The sequence below is a fragment of the Acanthochromis polyacanthus genome, chromosome 22 (assembly GCF_021347895.1).
Source record: "Acanthochromis polyacanthus isolate Apoly-LR-REF ecotype Palm Island chromosome 22, KAUST_Apoly_ChrSc, whole genome shotgun sequence".
NCBI lineage: Eukaryota > Metazoa > Chordata > Actinopteri > Pomacentridae > Acanthochromis > Acanthochromis polyacanthus.
The window spans coordinates 5,346,784-5,365,561 of NC_067134.1; the positions used below are offsets into that span (position 1 = coordinate 5,346,784).

Here is an 18,778-nt window from a genome sequence, read left to right on the forward strand (position 1 = left end):
ATGGACTTGAAACGATTACAAAACCCGCTCAACCCGATAATTGTCCGGAAATGCGAGAACATTTATGCTCGGTCTGATAACAATCTACCGACGAATATTTAATTATCTGTGCAGTAATGCTGCTCCTTTATCCACTGGATCGTTAATAAAAGCTGTTCTACGCCAAAACTCGCTCGCTTACTGACTGAATGAATGAGGAAATGAAACAGCGTGTGGCTGAAAGAGGGCGGAGACAGAGAGAAACTGGAGGTTTTCTCAGATAAACCTGCTGGTGACCAGGTTAGAGTCATAGAGTCTGTTACTGCGGTAACTGACCGAGAGTTGAAGTTACCCCTCTTTGTGAAACAGGCTCGACTTACCCCTCTGTCTCAGGGTTAAATTACCTCGCTTCGTGAAACGGAAAACTCTCAGTTTCCCTCATTTCAGGGTTAAGAAACTCAGAGTTTTCAGTGAACATGCTTCGTGAAACAGACCCCTGCACTGCACACTACCTGAAATAACCCCCCTACATCATACTCCCTCCGAAACCCTACGAACCTGATTGGTCGAATACATTTCCCCACCCCCTCTAACATGAATAGAAGATTGACTTCACAGCGAAACAGCACACAACGTCTCAGTAGCTGCAGAAAGACAACTAGAGAACGTTCGACAATGAATACGACAGAAGAAAATCCAAAAACTTCGTCCTCGCCAAAAAACATTCCACAGGTGGACAACCCGGAGCATATTCCGCTCCGAAACAAAATAATGCTGCTTGCGGTAAGTTAACAACAGCTTTCATCATCTTCCACTTTTTTCTGTGAAGACACACTTAACACTTTTAACCAGGTTAAACTTAACAGTAACCACATGAACACAATCCATGACCACACTTCATTAATGATGCACACATAACATCACACCTTATCAGTACAACATACTAAAAAAAACCCACTCCAACACTACTTTGTATTTAACCTGCATATTCAACTCAAATACACTTACCAACACCAATATAAGTCAGACAAATACAAATTAATATACTTTAACTCCTGCAAATAAACTACACGCACAAAAAACCACATTACAACATAATAATATGTTTCTCTATATGTTATATTCCAACAGTACGCCGCTGCTGACAATGATGTCGACAACAACACGCTGGCAAATGCAGCCATGGAAGTGGCATCTATGGCTATTGCGGCTTTAAATAAAAGCCACAGAAAAACTACAGCAATCCTACAAAAAGAAAAATATTTGCATGACAAAAAACAAGAGCTTCAACAGAAGCTACAACTAATGGAGATGGAACTATTCTTGACAGAGGACTTCAGCGACGTGGGTTAGTACTAATAAAATAGATTACAAAAACACTAGCATGAAAATAACTTCTGTGCTGTTAATACTGACTTCACTACAAACACCACAGAAGACAACAGCTAACACACAACCTGAAAAACTATTACCATTGAAAAAAGTTTGACAATCAATAACAATCAATTCAAAGACTTTAAGAAAACACAACAGCAACTTTTAGCCAATTGGCACAGACAACAGTAAGCACAAATGTTTCAAATGTAAATATTAAACATACAACACATTTCTACTATGAAGACAACCCCTAACATCATCACAATAGCAAACACAATGAAAATAATTACGACTGAAAACTTGAAATATCTAAATTGAACATGCCATTGACGAGCAAACACTAATGTTCCGCAATATTTACATCTACCTATATTAAAAACAATATCAGTATGAATACATTGCACCATGTTTGGCAACAAATATAACTATGTCAAACATCAATAAAACTTTCGGACTTTTTTGTCTACACAGATATCGACGAGAACATGGAGGACCTACTTTTACCAGAAAATGTAGAGCCATCAACAACCGATGCAGATCCGACCCCTACAATGGAGGAAAAAAACACCAATGCGGACATGAACCCAACACCCACCAGTAGCCTAAATAGCAATACTGGACAGCAGGATAAAAATGTACATAACTATGACAAAGAACCATCACTGTAAATGCCATCATTCATGGATGTAAAAACATGTCATAACTAAATAAATGGAACTTTTTGAATTCACCTGCCTTTCTTCTTCATTATTTGACTCAGGACATAACACAACCACATATAACACAGACAGAAAACCCTAACTTTGCACTTATTCACATACCATAAACCCCATACTATCATTAGATTATCATAACACTATAAAAATTACAACACTATAAACAGTATTACTACAATATGTGCTAAATGTCACCATTACAAATGTTACTACAGAAATGTTAAAAAAAAAACACTTGGACATATGATCCATCATTGAAACTTTAATTTTACATTCCCATTTCACCCAAAACTGTAGTTGATGTGATTTACCTGTGAAAATTTATTTGACATGACTAGATGTCATTCTAAAAAACACATATTTACATACATTATCAATACAGTACAACTACAACAGCAACACAAAATATACACTTCATATAAAGACTACATTTCACTGTCAAATACCATACACATGTCTCCACAATCCTTGAAAAAACTTCCACAAATATGACAATTATTTATGCCATACAATTATGCACTTACAAAACAAAAAACAATGCAACAGCAACATTTGCACTGAAATGCCTACACATGACATAGTTACAGAACAATTATCACAACATTATGAAGGACTACACCAAACCTACAATACAATAATTTCTGTAACTGAAAAAACTATTCTCAGGTTCTCCTAAACTGAACCACTTCTCCAAGAAATTATTTCTCAAAATGCAACATTTTCTAAAAAACCACAATAAAATTCTGACATCTTCAACTTTTTGATGTGTGCCCCTCTTAAACTGTGCTTTGGCTTAGTTTTCCGCCCTGCAAATGAAACATTTTCAAACTGCTGTCACAGACAACTTGGATTCATAGTACAATTCCAAGCTGAATTGAAGCCATAGGTTCTGGAGCCACAAATTCCTTATGTACACTTCCACATCCATGGCCCAACTGCATTCTTCTTAGACTGCATTTAAAAAAAAACATTACAAAAATACCTTCACCATTTCATGATTTATCGTACTTTAAAACTGTTGGCTGTGTGTTTTGACTTACATTTTCTTAGCTACCTCAACAAAACATTATGACATAACAACAACAATTTCAACTGCAAACTTTGAACCCTTTCAAAACATTTACATCAACTACATTGCAAAACAACTTCTGCAAACATTATGAGCATTACTAATACAGCAGATCAACAAAGCCCTTCATATTCTATGCATGTTACACTCATTATACATATGAAAACATGTAATTGTCTCACACAAAAACCCAAATGTACCTACTCATTTCCAAAAGAATACAGGACAAAACAATTACATAAAAGTACAAAACAATAAAACATATAAAAACACAACACACCTACATCTTTTTTTTAACCAAAATAATACAATTAAACATTTAAATTTAAAACAAGTCTTCTCTTTCAACTTCAAAAACATTCACCTCTCCTTCTTATCAATGCATCTCTCTTCCACCCCAGGCCATGGAAGGTGTGAAACTTCACTAACCATTACAAAGCCGTCTGCAGCTGCTCCCACCAACAAGCATTCAACTATCTGCATTTACACCTTGCTACAAAAGCATCACGAACACCACAAACAACTTTGACAGTGAACTCCTCCTACAGGGTCACTCAGGCACACCTCACATTTTCTCACTGCACATAACAGGACATGCTGATGAAAAGTGGTGAAAATGATACCCACAAGCAAAATGGTGTGGCTATGCCAACCATCACACTTTGGATGCTTGAACATGAAGAATCATCTGTTGGATAACTATCCTCTGCATGCTCCAATCTGCATCACACAAAACCAAACTCTACCTGCTTATTTCCTAAACAGTACAGAACAAAACTATTACCTACAAGTACAACACAAAAGACAATGTAAAAGCACAATACACCTAGGGGACTCTCTCACCAAAATAATACAACTACACATTTACACTTGATACATGTCTTCTGAAACAACTTCTAAAACCTTGTCCTCTCCTACACAATCATCCATTTTACCATCAAATGGAAAAAGAACGGCCACACTAAACATTACTCAAAAAAAATCTGCAGTTTTGCCTGCACCTAGCTATACTTTTACTACACCTATCAACACATGTGCACAATTCATATACAATTCAAATCATACATTACACATTCAAACTCTGTGTACCTCTGGAAAATTACACAGAAAATAAAACAATAGCTCCCACATTCAGGAAAACACCAGTAACTCCATTTACAAAGCCGTCTGCTGCTGCTGCCAGCAATATGTCTGACAGTTTCTGGATTTCACACCTTCCTCACAAAACATACAGTACCAAATGAAACTAACCGTAAACTGTGTCACACTAACATGAGTCCACTACAGAAATACCATACAAAACATGCACTCATTTCATACCATAATAAAGAAAATACAGTCAAACATATTTGACTACAAACAACTTCATTGGTTAGCCCAGCTGTCATTTTGCTATAATTACACAGACACAACAAAAACCAAGCAACACTTCTAAACAACACTATCAAAACAACAGCAAACATAATTCCACTTCCCATTACATTCAGTGAGTACTTACAGCAGGCTTTCATATGCACAACTTGTCAAAACCTCTCATTAAAACAAAAACAAAAGACTGTGAAAACCGCTGCAACTTAAATCCCTGACCATGAAACATCAAGTGATTTAGAAATGGACTGAACATATTCCTATCTGCCTTAAATGTTACATCAATGTCAAAAGTCCTGTCCTGATCACATCTATACTATGAAATACATATACAATCACAGCACCACATGCTACCACCATTGCATGTCATTTTCTACATTCTGGTATTCCACTGTTACCTTGTTGCTGGCAATCATAAGAAATCTCTGGATATAAGCCTAGACACAATGATAATACGTAACAAACAAAAATTATGCTTTTCATCAAAAAGCATGTCTGTTCCACCACAATGACTTGAACTCTTTCATCAACTTGAAATAAAATGATGTGTTACCCTCCAAAGACACCATTATCTCCACAGAACAAACTGGAAATATGCAAACTATTTCAAAAACACACTTTAAACCCCTTGAAAACATTTACATTTCCTACATTGCAAACATACTTCTATAAACATCATAATCATGACTAATACAATACTGCAGAAATGGTCTTCATCTTCTGTACATCTTACACCATGTATATATATGAAAAAAATATCATTGTCTCAAACAAAACCAAAATCGAGTTGAATATTTCCTAAAGAATACATCAAAAAACAATTACCTACAAGTACAACACAACACAAAAATAAATACAACCCCAACATGCCTACCTCATTGTTTTGCCAAACTAATAGAACTACACATTTCAACTTCAAACATGTCTTCTAAGTCAACATCAAAAAAATTCCCCTCTCATACTTATCTAAGCATCTGGCTTCCACCCCAAGCCGTTGAAGGTGAGAAAGTTCACAATCACTAACCCTTACTAAACCATCTCTAGCTGCTCACAGCAAGTACTGTGAAACTATCTGCATTCACACCTTGCTGCCAAAGCATCACAACACCACAAACAAATAACCCTAAACCTTGCTACACTTATCGCAAGCCACTACAAAAATATCTTCACACTCTCCACTTATACCATACAACAGAAGACAAAATCAAACAAATTTCACTGACAGCAACTGAATTGTTGAACACAAACTTCATTGTCATCAAATAACCAACAAAAACAAAAAAAATCAAACATTAAACACCAACGCTGCCAACACAACTTCATCCTACAGCAGCAGTCAAACTGCTGTCACAGACAACTTGGATTCATAGTAAAATTCCAAGCTGAATTGAAGCCATAGATTCTGGAGCCACAAATTCCTTATGTACACTTCCACATCCATGGACCAACTGCATTCTTCATAGACTGCATTTAAAAAAAAGATTACAAAAATACCTTTACCATTTCATGATTCATCGTACTTTAAAACTGTTGGCTGTGTGTTTTGACTTACATTTTCTTAGCTACCTCAAAAAAACATTATGAAATAACAACAACAACTTCAACTGCAAACTTTGAACCCTTTCAAACCATTTACATCAACTACATTGCAAAACAACTTCTACAAACATTATGAGCATGAGTAATACAGTAGATCAACAAAGCCCTTCATATTCTGTGCATGTTACACTCATTATACATATGAAAACATGTAATTGTTTCACACAAAAACCCAAATGTACCTAATTATTTCCAAAAGAATACAAGACAAAACAATTAACTACAAGTAAAAAACAACAAAACATATAAAACCACAACACACCTACATAATTTTTTAAACCAAAATAATACAATTAAACATTTAAATTTAAAACAAGTCTTCTCTTTCAACTTCAAAAACATTCACCTCTCCTTCTTATCAATGCATCTCTCTTCCACCCCAGGCCATGGAAGGTGTGAAACTTCACTAACCATTACAAAGTCGTCTGCAGCTGCTCCCACCAACTAGCATTCAACTATCTGCATTTACACATTGCTACAAAAGCATCACGAACACCACAAACAACTAACCCTAAACCTTGCTACACTTATCGCAAGCCAGTGATATCTTCACACACTCTCCACTTATACCAGACAACAGAAAACAGAATCACAGAATTTTCATTCACAGCAACTGAATTGTTGAACACAAACGTCATTGTAATCAAACAACCAACATAAAAACAAACATAAAACATTAAACACCACCGCTGTCAACACAACTTCATCCTACAGCAGCAGTCCTCAATGTCATCCACATAGGGATATTCATTGACAGTCATAGCGCCACCTTGTGGTTTCAGGAAATAGACATCTTTTACACTTTCATGCCCTATTGTTACCCGGTTGATCATATTCACTTCAAATGCAGTGACAACAGCCTAAACACATTGATGATGCATCCCAGTGAAAATGGTGACTTGTCATCAAAGGGCGTGTCTGTGGCGGCCAAACCAATTTCGATGTTTCGCCATGAAAATTTAACGATTCATATCTCAGCTGAACAACATCCTATCTGCCCCAAACTTCACATGATGGACACCAGGTCCAGTCTGAACACATCCACACTCATAAATTCTGAAAAAGTCATAGCGCCACCTGTTGGTAATAGTAAGTTTAAGGCCTTATATTTTCAGGTACAATGGCCCCAAACGTGGTGATATCATGCTGGAAATTGGTCAGTCGAGTCTTCACCTCTTGACAATCCCACATTGTCAAGGGTGTGACATTTCATGCAACGCTGTTGCCGTAGCAACCAAATATCGCCATGCAAAACAAAGTGCTCTTTGACAGGTTAGAAATACTCCAATGCTCACTAAAATTACCACACACATCACCATCGACCCAAGGAACGACACCGTATGCATCTCGGCACTGCACATGCTATAGCGCCCCCTACAGTATTTTTAACAAACAGCCCCCCCAGCACATTTCACCTACATCCATGAAGTTTGGGAGGCTTATAGAGCACATCAGGACGCACAAAAAAGCCTCTTGGAGCCATGTCCTAAACCCAACAGGAAGTCGGCCATCTTGGATTAATTGTGAGATTTTTGATGATTTTTCTCATTTTTGAGAGTTAATACCTCCTAGGGGATAATTCCAGGAGACCTGAAATTTTGTCAGTCCACACAGCAGGACTTGGTGATGAAAAGTTATCAAAAGTTTAACCAGAAGCCAAATGGCGTGGCCATGGCGACCATCAGCGTTTTGATGCTTCGCCATGAAACATCAACTGCTGTATAACTCTCCTCTGCATGCTCCAATCTGCCTCAAACTTTCCATGTGTGATCACAATCCAATCCTGATCACATCTACAGGCCAACAGACACTCTCAGTGCGGCGCCACCTGTTGGAGGGACAGTAAATGCTGTATAACTGGCCTCTACATCATCAAATCAGCCTGAAACTTTTCATGAGTGATCAGAGTCCAACCCTCATCACATCCACTGTGTGAAATACACTCTGAGTTACAGCGCCACCTGGTGGATAGACAGGAAATGCTCTATAACTGCTCTGAACATGCTACAGTCTGGCTGAAATTTTACATGTATGATTGGACTCTGGTCCAGATGCGATTCAGAGGCCGACATACACTCTGTCACAGCGCCACCTGGTGGACGTGCGTGGATTCACCGACCAGCGTGGATGCGAGGACCCGTCCATCGCTGCTTGCAGCTTTAATTAGGGTCCGAGCACCGAGGGTGCGAAGGACAGGCGGTGCCAGGGCACCGACTGTCCAAGGCACCAGCGGTGCCAAGGACCCTATTGAAACCCTAGGGTTTATTAGGGTCCGAGCACCGAGGGTGCGAAGGACAGGCGGTGCCAGGGCACCGACTGTCCAAGGCACCAGCGGTGCCAAGGACCCTATTGAAACCCTAGGGTTTATTATTATTATTATTATTTTTTTTTTTCTCCCGTAAAGTAAATTGGCTTTTTGGCGGCCTTATCATACTCCAAAACACGTGAAATTTGGCATGCACATCAGGACTGGCGAAAAATTTGATATTTTATGGGAGTTGCGCATGTGCGTGGCAAAATGGCTCTATAGCGCCACCTGCAAACTTGAAAAAGTAGTCATTAGGCCAACTGCCACAATGTTTCATGTACAGCTACAATATTTGGTGGGCATATGCAGAACATCTGGACACACCAAAAAGTCAATTACAGCCACGCCCTAAACCCAACAGGAAGTCGGCCATCTTCAATTTGCTGTAAATTTTTCAAAATTTATAGTTCCTAGTGGATAAGTCTGAGAGAACTGAAATTTGGCCAGTACATTCACCAGACCTTTCTGATGAAAAGTTATCAAAAACTCAACCAGAAGCCAAAAGGTGTGGCCATGGCGGAGCCTCAAAAAACTGATCCTTCGCCATGAAACAGGAATTGGTGTCTAATTCTTCTCAACATGCTCCAATCTGCCTGAAACTTTACATGTATGATGACAGTCCTGTCCTGATGTCATCCACATAGGGATATTCATTGACAGTCATAGCGCCACCTTGTGGTTTCAGGAAATAGACATCTTTTACACTTTCATGCCCTATTGTTACCCGGTTGATCATATTCACTTCAAATGCAGTGACAACAGCCTAAACACATTGATGATGCATCCCAGTGAAAATGGTGACTTGTCATCAAAGGGCGTGTCTGTGGCGGCCAAACCAATTTCGATGTTTCGCCATGAAAATTTAACGATTCATATCTCAGCTGAACAACATCCTATCTGCCTCAGACTTCACATGCTGGATACCAGGTCCAGTCTGAACACATCCACATTCATAAATTTTGAAAAAGTCATAGCGCCACCTGTTGGTAATAGTAAGTTTAAGGCCTTATATTTTCAGGTACAATGGCCCCAAACTTGGTGATATCATGCTGGAAATTGGTCAGTCGAGTCTTCACCTCTTGACAATCACACACTGTGAAGGGTGTGACATTTCATGCAACGCTGTTGCCGTAGCAACCAAATATCGCCATGAAAAACAAAGCCCTTTCTGACAGGTTAGGAATACTCCAATGCTCACAAAAATTACCACACACATCATCATTGACCCAAGGAACAACACTGTATGCATCTCGGCACTGCACATGCTATAGCGCCCCCTACAGTATTTTTAACAAACAGCCCCCCCAGCACGTTTCACCTACATCCATGAAATTTGGGAGGCTTATAGAGCACATCAGGACGCACAAAAAAGCCTCTTGGAGCCATGTCCTAAACCCAACAGGAAGTCGGCCATCTTGGATTAATTGTGAGATTTTTGATGATTTTTCTCATTTATGAGAGTTAATACCTCCTAGGGGATAATTCCAGGAGACCTGAAATTTTGTCAGTCCACACAGCAGGACTTGGTTTGGAAAAGTTATCAAAAGTTTAACCAGAAGCCAAATGGCGTGGCCATGGCGACCATTAGAGTTTTGATGCTTCGCCATGAAACAACAACTGCTGTATAACTCTCCTCTGCATGCTCCAATCTGCCTCAAACTTTCCATGTGTGATCACAATCCAATCCTGATCACATCTACAGGCCAACAGACACTCTCAGTTGCAGCGCCACCTGTTGGAGGGACAATAAATGCTGTATAACTGGCCTCTACATGATCAAATCAGCCTGAAACTTTTCATGAGTGATCAGAGTCCAGCCCTCATCACATCCACTGTTTGAAATACACTCTGAGTTACAGCGCCACCTGGTGGTGGATGGGCAGGAAATGCTGTATAACTAGTCTGAACATGCTCCAATCTGGCTGAAATTTTACGTGTGATTAAACTCTGGTCCAGATGTGATTCAGAGGCCGACACACACTCTCAGTCACAGTGCCACCTGGTGAACGTGCATGGATTCGCCGACCAGCGTGGATGCGAGGACCCGTCCATCGCTGCTTGCAGCTTTAATTATTATTATTATTATTTTTTTTTCTCCCGTAAAGTAAATTGGCTTTTTGGCGGCCTTATCATACTCCAAAACGCGTAAAATTTGGCATGCACATCAGGACTGGCGAAAAATTTGATATTTTATGGGAGTTGCGCATGTGCGTGGCAAAATGGCTCTATAGCGCCACCTGCAAACTTGAAAAAGTAGTCATTAGGCCAACTGCCACAATGTTTCATGTACAGCTACAATATTTGGTGGGCATATGCAGAACATCCAGACACACCAAAAAGTCAATTACAGCCACGCCCTAAACCCAACAGGAAGTCGGCCATCTTCAATTTGCTGTAAATTTTTCAAACTTAATCGCTCCTCGGGAAATGAATTGCCTTTTTGGCGGCCTTATCATGAACCAAAACGCGTGAAATTTGGTGTGCACATCAGGACTGGCGAAAAATTTGATATTTTATGGGAGTTGCGCATATGTGTGGAAAAATGGCTCTATAGCGCCACCTGCAAAATTGAAAAAGTGGTCATTAGGCCAACTTCCACAATGTTTTATTTACAGCTACAATATTTGGTGGGCATATGCACCACATCAGGACACACCAAAAAGTCAATCACAGCCACACCCTAAACCCAACAGGAAGTCGGCCATCTTGAATTTGCTGTACATCTGTCAAAATTTATAGCTCCTAGTGGATAAGTCTGAGAGAACTGAAATTTGGCCAGTACATGCACCAGACCTTTCTGATGAAAAGTTATCAAAAACTCAACCAGAAGCCAAAAGGTGTGGCCATGGCGGAGCCTCAAACAACTGATCCTTCGCCATGAAACAGGAATTGGTGTCTAATTCTTCTCAACATGCTCCAATCTGCCTGAAACTTTACATGTATGATGACAGTCCTGTCCTGATGTCATCCACATAGGGATATTCATTGACAGTCATAGCGCCACCTTGTGGTTTCAGGAAATAGACATCTTTTACACTTTCATGCCCTATTGTTACCCGGTTGATCATATTCACTTCAAATGCGGTGACAACAGGCTGAACACATTGATGATGCATCCCAGTGAAAATGGTGACTTGTCATCAAAGGGCGTGTCTGTGGCGGCCAAACCAATTTCGATGTTTCGCCATGAAAATTTAACGATTCATATCTCAGCTGAACAACATCCTATCTGCCTCAGACTTCACATGCTGGATACCAGGTCCAGTCTGAACACATCCACACTCATAAATTTTGAAAAAGTCATAGCGCCACCTGTTGGTAATAGTAAGTTTAAGGCCTTATATTTTCAGGTACAATGGCCCCAAACTTGGTGATATCATGCTGGAAATTGGTCAGTCGAGTCTTCACCTCTTGACAATCACACACTGTGAAGGGTGTGACATTTCATGCAACGCTGTTTGCCGTAGCAACCAAATATCGCCATGAAAAACAAAGCCCTTTCTGACAGGTTAGGAATACTCCAATGCTCACAAAAATTACCACACACATCACCATTGACCCAAGGAACAACACTGTATGCATCTCGGCACTGCACATGCTATAGCGCCCCCTACAGTATTTTTAACAAACAGCCCCCCCAGCACGTTTCACCTACATCCATGAAATTTGGGAGGCTTATAGAGCACATCAGGACGCACAAAAAAGCCTCTTGGAGCCATGTCCTAAACCCAACAGGAAGTCGGCCATCTTGGATTAATTGTGAGATTTTTGATGATTTTTCTCATTTTTGAGAGTTAATACCTCCTCGGGGATAATTCCAGGAGACCTGAAATTTTGTCAGTCCACACAGCAGGACTTGGTTTGGAAAAGTTATCAAAAGTTTAACCAGAAGCCAAATGGCGTGGCCATGGCGACCATTAGAGTTTTGATGCTTCGCCATGAAACAACAACTGCTGTATAACTCTCCTCTGCATGCTCCAATCTGCCTCAAACTTTCCATGTGTGATCACAATCCAATCCTGATCACATCTACAGGCCAACAGACACTCTCAGTTGCAGCGCCACCTGTTGGAGGGACAATAAATGCTGTATAACTGGCCTCTACATGATCAAATCAGCCTGAAACTTTTCATGAGTGATCAGAGTCCAGCCCTCATCACATCCACTGTTTGAAATACACTCTGAGTTACAGCGCCACCTGGTGGTGGATGGGCAGGAAATGCTGTATAACTAGTCTGAACATGCTCCAATCTGGCTGAAATTTTACGTGTGATTAAACTCTGGTCCAGATGTGATTCAGAGGCCAGCACACACTCTCAGACACAGTGCCACCTGGTGGACGTGCATGGATTCGCCGACCAGCGTGGATGCGAGGACCCGTCCATCGCTGCTTACAGCTTTAATTATTAATATTTTATTCCTCCTGATTAGTATCAATGTCATAATTTTAACCTGTCTGCCGATCACATATGAGCATGTTTGGTATCATTTTAATCAGCTATCTATCAGTAATGCTCCTTGATAAACCATGTTCACCAAATTTCAATGTTTTGGAAAGTTACAGAAATTACCTGAAAATGTAACTCTGTGGGACCTCTGGACCTCAGCCTTCCCTGACAGGGGATGTACCAGACCCCTGCTGAGTTAATGATATGCAAAGGCACCCCTTTAAAAGACCACATCTGAAACCACCATTTTGAGTTCTCTTGATAGCACCACTCTGAGTTATTTTGAGTCATTTTGAGTTCTCCTGAATTTTGAAGTCGACTTGCTATCCATTCACTCTGAGGCTCCACTCTGTCCACCGTTGTTCCGACCCGCTTCCACAGGCCAACCGGACCGCACGCATCATCGTCACCTTCATCATCTTCATCACGGGCACGCAAGTACCTTTCAATCACTGAATACTTGGTGCATTCCTCTAAATTCTTAGATTCCCTAAATCCATTCATTTGGCAAATTTTCACATTGGCATTTCCTAAAAGTTACGGCTGCTTTCAGGTGTGGTCTTCTAATTCCTTCCTCCCAGAGCGCCATATTATAACGTAATATTCTCCCAATATTACTACTACTACTACAGTCCGGTGCAGTGGGTGGAAGCTGTCATCCATCATGGACAACAGCTCCCACCCACTGCACCTGACTGTAGTGGAGCTGAGCAGCTCCTTTAGCACGAGACTCAGACACCCTCAGTGCAAGAAGGAGCGCTACCGCAGGTCCTTCATCCCCACTGCCATCAGACTGTATAACACTACTGTGTAGTTATTATGTGCAATATTTAATATCTTGTTCTTGCACTTTCGTGACTTTTGCACTCCTGTTTTTTGTTTTTGTTTCTAAGAGCCCTGTAATGTTAAATTTCTCCTTTGTGAGATTAATAAAGTCTATCTTATCTTATCTTATTGCGTCATAATATTGTACTCTATTCCTTTCCTTCCCCGTCATTAACATTCTGCTTATTGTTTGTTTTGTGTTAGTGTTTTGTGCTTGTTGTGTTTGCTGTGCTCTTAGTTGATAGACATCATTAATCATAGTTAGTTGAAGTTGTCTTGTTGTTATTAGTAAATAAATGTTTTAGTAACTAAATCCAGTTGACTCAGTTGTTTATTGTTCACATTTTGGTCCCTAACTTGTATTTGATTTCAGCTACCGAAATTCTACTCATAATCTTATTGAGCTAAAATAATTCCCTTGATTACTTTATGAGGTTTTTCTTGTCTGCAGCAAGAGATGCTTCAGATGCTGCATTATTATTTTTAGGCTAACTCAAATATTTCGGTGGCCAAAAACTACTTAGACTACTTAATAATTCTGCATAAAGTAATCTTAACCCCAGTTACAGAAACATTATTATAATCTTATGGTTATAATTGGTGGAGAAAACCCTTACAAACATATCAAAACATATATCCAGAAATCCTACAATAATCACTTTTCTCTGTTTGTAAAATCTATGCAGGTTGTTAGAAATGCTAGCAGACTAGTTAGAAAGTGTCAGTAGTTAGATTATAGCTAAAACATAATGAGCTGAATGTTTCACTCAGATAGTTCTTTTTATGTTTTCATTTTTGATTTCCATAGTTTAGAGTGAAACGTGTTGAAACCATTTAAATTTTGATTCAGAACTGTTTCCAGGCCTCACTTTTAATTTTTTTCTGCTTGTTGTTTTTTATGTTGCAAGAGAGTACAAAAAATAAACATATAAACTCACAATTGATTCTTTTTGTTTAAAAATAGTACTAGAAGGAATGCAGAAAATCTGTGTAGTTTTTTAAGAAAGAGGACTTGGTTATAATATTATATTTTGTAAACTGAAACAGAATCTGCTGCCCTAAACAGTGCACCAAAATCTAGTTTAGATTTTGGTTTTATATTTCCAAAATTGGATGTAATTATTTTAGAATCATATGTTTGCATTTAGTGGCTGCACAGTGGAATAGTGGTTAGTACTTTCGCCTTGCAGCAAGAAGATCCCCGGTTCAAATCCCGGGGTGGGCCTGGGATCTTTCTGCATGGAGTTTGCATGTTCTCCCTGTGCATGCGTGGGTTTTCTCCGGGCACTGTGGCTTCCTCCCACAGTCCAAAAATATGCTGAGGTTAATTGATTACTCTAAATTGCCCGTAGGAGTGAATGTGAGTGTGATTGTGTGTCTGTATATGTAGCCCTGTGACAGACTGGCGACCTGTCCAGGGTGTCCCCTGTCTTTGAACGAGTCAGCTGGGATAGGCTCCAGCACCCCCCACGACCCTAGTGAGGATAAAGCGGTGTATAGAGAATGGATGGATGGATGTATATCATGGCAGTTTTGAGTTTCCACTGACTCTTAATCTTATTTTATGGAATCGTTGAAGTGTGCATCTTTGCCACAAAAACCATCATGTATTTACCTTTCATGAATTTATTATAAATCTTATGAATATGAAAAAATCTGCTGGGTAAAAAATTTACTCACACTGGTGTATGAATGTGTGTGAATGTTGGTGGTGGTTGAAGGGGCCGTAGGCGCGGATTGGCAGCCACGCTTCCATCAGTCTGCCCCAGGGCAGCTGTGGCTACAAACCACCACCAGAGTGACAATGTGTGAATGACGATGGATTCATTGCAGGTGCTTAGAGTATGCCTGAATAGAAAACCGCGATATAAATCTAATTCTAAATCTAAATATTTCATCTGCTACTTCTTTTAGACTGGTCACAGTTTTATCATCAACACTTCACTGCTTCCTCTCTCATTTTCACACATTTTTCCATTAACAACCCTAAGGATGCAAACTGATCAAAATAAGCCACAAAATGAGCAAATGTTAGCTTGTCAGTGTTGTAAAAACTTCAGTCTAACATGTCAGTGTGTAGTTTGATATCTGGAGCTGAGTTGCAGCTCGTTGTCTGGACCATAGATATACGAGATGCCTCGCCGGCCAATGAGCGATGCGTCAGTGCGCTGCCATCTTGGAACGGGAGCAAGCAGGAGTAAACAAACCAGCGATAAGCGGGTTTATCACACACCGATTGCCAAAAAGCTCAAAATGCCAGTCTTGTGCGGCCTGGGGCTGCACAATACAACGGAACCCAAACACAAGGGCACAAGGAATCACATTCCACAAGTGAGTACGCCCTTTCCATTGAACTTTTCACAGATTTCACCAGATATTGTAGCAGAAACCCATGGTATGATACCAAGACATTGTCAGTCTGTGGCTATATCTTTGGAGTATGGAGTAATAGGAGTGCCAAATCAAAATATAAATAAATAAATAAATAAATAAATGTGGAAATATAAAGAGAAATAAATAATTAAATAAATAAATGTGGAAATATAAAGAGAAATAAATAAATAAATGTGGAAATATAAAGAGAAATAAATAAATAAATAAAAAGGAAAATTTTGTCTTTGCTTTTACCTTTTCTGCTTTTTCCTTTTATTTATTTATTTATTTCTCTTTATATTTCCACATTTATTTATTTAATTATTTATTTCTCTTTATATTTCCACATTTATTTATTTATTCATTTAATTATTTATTTATTTCCCTTTATATTTCCTCAGTCCACCAAGAAAAGGAAAAATGCAAATCAGTTTGCTCTGGGCGGGATTCTGAACACAGGAGTCCTGCCTGACACCAGCTCCCAGCACGGCTGAAGTGAAGCTATGTCACCGTTGAGCTTCGGCTTATTCTGCCACTGATAAGAAAATAAACATTAATTTACCGAATTAGCAGCGTCCTTTCAGTGTCTGATGGCAGAATCAGCCATCAGAGCACTTCAGCCGTGGTCGGAGCTGGCGTCAGGAAAGAAGCCTGTGTGCGGGTACGACTCCCCACCCTGAAAAGGAAGCCCCGCCCAGAGCAAACTGATTTGCATTTTTCTATTTCATGGTGTCAGGCCATTATGAAATAACCACCAAGAAATAAAATGCAAATCAGTTTGCTTTCACTTGGTGGACTGAAGTAGTAATATGAAAAGTACAAGCAGCAGTAGTAGTATAAGTAGCTGTTAGAGTCGTAGAAGTAGTATCAGCATGTGTAATAGTATTACAAGTTGTAGTAGCAGTGACAGTATCAGCAGCAGTAGTTGGTGTATTACCACTAGTAGTAGCATTACTATTAATACCACCAATACTACCAATTGTAGTTATAAAGCCTAACTCATATATATCCAGATTAGCATCAATGTTCTTCCTCCAAACCCATTTTATGATTGGGATTACAGGCAATTCTTTAGGACTGCTTTCAAATAATTGAAATGTTACCAAACAATGCTATACTTATCAAATTAAATAGCTTTGGTCTACAGTATATTGGCTAATTCAGTTCTTTGTACTTAATTTATTAGCATGATTTCTTTATAAATATGTTGTTGTGTACATACTTATTTACTTCTCTGTCTACTTTTTCTTTACTCCGTGTAGGTTTCCCAAAGACTATGGGTTGAGGAAGAAGTGGGAAACAGCTCTGAGGAGAGAGGGGTTTGCTGCAACTATATAACAGCCTAGAGAGAGAGATAAATAAATAATAATTATTATTATTAATAATAATTCTGTTGTTTATTGTAATTGTGGTTGTCTTCACGTTGCATTTATTGAGATAATTTGTCCTTGTTCCTTATTACTGTAGCATTGCTGTAACTACCTATATTTATAAATTTCTATTCATATTTTCACTGTGACTTTTATATACGGCAAATCGTGATCCATGCAGGAGTGGATGGATTTAGCAGGCTCATAGTTTACATAGGAGCAGCTACAAACAACAAATCCACCACTGTTCACTGTTCACTGAGTGAATTAATGAAATAGCTTATTTTTATGTGAAAGATTCAAAAACGATGGTTCAGGTTTGTGCATTTCTGCGACAACAAAATGTTTCCACACTTGTGGAAGACTGTCTTTGGAGAACAGTTGTAATATAAACATTTGGAAGTTAAAGAAAAGAATTGTCAGTTCTATTAAAAAACCTTTTTATTGGCACATTGTTCTAATGCTTTTAAAAGCTGTCAAACTATTCAGCATGCAATAAAAGCAGTTTTATATCCCTTTGCTGTGTCTTTGTACATTGTTGTTTTCAAAGGCATTTATTTGAAATTCACAACTGGTCATAAAATTATGCAACAAAAATTTGCAGCATTCTTTTGAATCTTGTTCGTTTCATTCTGATTCTGTTAAGGTGAGTTGTGATATGTCTAGGTTTGTTGAAAAATGTCCTTAAGAATATACACTGTATCCATGTATGCCCGTAGTGCAGCAGAAAAAGGGACGGCCGGATCAGGCAATGATGTAACTTCAGCCTGTGCAAGCTGCCGGGGTAGTTGTGCATCAGGTACAGTGACGCCTTCTGGGTATGGGGCAAGGGCGTAACTTTGGGTCTTCCATTGGTGGGGTTAAACTCTGTGCCTGTTTATTGGTATTTATTGAATCGTTTACTTTTGTAAAAGGAGTCGGGGTAATTTGGCATGCCTGTATTAGAAATACATTGGTGATTTACTTGAAGTTGTTGCAGCTGTGTACTTATGCATTTATGCAACAATGACCAATTAATTCCTATTGTGTTTAAGTACTAGCTAGCAAGACTGTAGCAGCTTCCACTTAATTGATTTTGGGTTTATGTTAACTATCTATGAGAAAAATCAAGAACTTTAAAGATTAATCAATTGCATCACTGTATTGACACAACTAAAGTACAAACAGAAAATGTCTTATGCACAATTCATGGCAACACTCAATACATCACACAATACAGGGTGGTACACTGGAGTGCAGCTTGCACCTCTATTCTGGCGTGGAGCATGTATAGAGAAAGCTAACACAGTATAAGGGCTAAGGTATGTTACCTGGTCATTTGTGCCTCCTGTGCTGCCTTTCCCTGT

General features: G+C 39.2%; 1 long non-coding RNA gene across 2 annotated transcripts in view; it reads right to left on the minus strand.

The window, feature by feature from the left end:
• LOC127532066 (uncharacterized) overlaps window positions 1-8,065 on the minus strand; it is a 44,720-nt gene extending 36,655 nt beyond the window's left edge. For both annotated transcript variants that reach the window (XR_007939315.1, XR_007939314.1), the window contains exon 1: window positions 7,937-8,065. This is a non-coding gene — a long non-coding RNA (uncharacterized LOC127532066). The remainder of the gene's footprint in view (window positions 1-7,936) is intronic.
• Between the last annotated feature and the right edge of the window lie 10,713 nt (window positions 8,066-18,778).